The following is a 1654-nucleotide window of genomic DNA, read 5'->3' on the forward strand; positions in this document are numbered from 1 at the left end:
TTTTTTTGTCAATTCCTTGATATTCTTGATCTTTCTTTGCTCTAGATGAATTTTATTACTATTTTTTTCTAGCTCTGAAAATATCCCCTATCATTTCATATAGAACAATAGTACTCCATAACAATCATATGTCACAACTTGTTCATCCCCCCCCAATTTATGAGCATCCCCTTAATTTGCCATCACAAAAAGCTGCTACAAATATTTTTGTACATATAAGTCCTTTTCCTTTTCCTTTGATTTCTTTGAGCTGCAGATCTAATAGCAGTTTTGTTGGGTCAGTTATGTACAGATTTATGGCTGTTGGGGCATAGTTCTAGATTGTTCTCCAGAATAACTGGACCAACTCAACACCCAATCAACAATTCCTTAGGGTACCTATTTTCCTTCACCTCCTCATAGGTATGAGTTGGTATCTCAGAGTTGTTTTAATTTGCTTTTCTCTAACAAAAGACTTTTGACTATAATTGCAAAGTTCTTTCCACTGGACCTTATTACAAAGTCTATCTTCAGTTGTAGATATCTCTACAGGTAAGGATAATGATCAGGGGTTGTCCTGCCCAGAGAGTTTGCTCCTTATCTTCAGTTCCACTTCCCACTTGCAGATAGATGACTTGGGGGTGTCTCTCACATGTAGAGAGGAGGCTTACCTTTCTCAGCAAGCTAGCAAAGCAAGACTAAATGTTGTTAACCTCTGTTTTAGGTCAAAAAGTCCAAATTCATAAAAGGTGATAGAAAAAGACAAGAAGAGATGGAGGGGAAAAAATCTCAAGAAAGACTATTTTAAGTGGTTGTAAATAACTGAAAGCCAGGGATTTCAGTTCCCCAGCACCTTGTTTCAAGCTGTTTCTTTATGCATAGATGCTTCTGCTGTCATTGCATAATTGGATTGAACAGAGTACTTATGCCCCTGAGAACTCCTTTCAAGTCTTTACTTTCAGCAGACCATGAATAACACAGAGGAGGAAAAGGTAAGTTAAGGATTGCTTAACTGACATGAAAGGTTAATGACTCAAGTCTAAACTCAAATAAATGCCTCAGTGTGGCAATAACAGGAGCTGGTATCAGGTATAGAAACATATCATCGGAAACGCGATTTACTATACAGACCACTATTGTTGGCTTCAAATTTTCTCTCAACTTTGAAGGAATACTTTGGGCTGCTAAATATGCATGGTGGAGAGAATCTGAGAGTAATATTGTGTATTTGACAGAATAATTGAGGTGACTAAACCCAACCTATGACCAAAAGGCAGGTACTGAGATATAGTAGGAAAAACACTGGAGTTTGATTAGAAGTCCTGTGTTCAAACCTGAACTGGGCTACATACAAGATATCTCTCTGGATTTTGGAATTCTTATATATAAAATTATGGGATGTACATGATCTTTGAGCCCCCAAGTCAAATGATTGGGGAAAACTGAAAGATTCCTATGTAATTACTTGCTTCCAGCAAAGTATTTGGTTATACCAAAAATGTGCATTTCATTCTGCATCCTGAGGACCTCACTTCCCTACCTTCCTACCAGAAGAGGGGTAGCAAACTTTACCACTGGTCTTTTAGAATCATGGTTTATCATTGTAATATTCATAGTTTTATACTTTAATACCATTTTTTTTTTAGATTTTTCAAGGCAATGGAGTTAAGTGGCC

The 1654-nt window shown here is 37.0% G+C and overlaps 1 long non-coding RNA gene across 1 annotated transcript; it reads left to right on the forward strand.

The window, feature by feature from the left end:
• The first annotated feature begins 369 nt into the window (after window positions 1–369).
• LOC141498069 (uncharacterized) lies at window positions 370–971 on the forward strand. Its single transcript, XR_012471541.1, has 2 exons — window positions 370–531; window positions 704–971. It is a non-coding gene; the product is annotated as an uncharacterized LOC141498069 (long non-coding RNA).
• Window positions 972–1654: the final 683 nt, after the last annotated feature.

Source organism: Macrotis lagotis, chromosome X (genome assembly GCF_037893015.1).
Source record: "Macrotis lagotis isolate mMagLag1 chromosome X, bilby.v1.9.chrom.fasta, whole genome shotgun sequence".
NCBI lineage: Eukaryota > Metazoa > Chordata > Mammalia > Peramelemorphia > Peramelidae > Macrotis > Macrotis lagotis.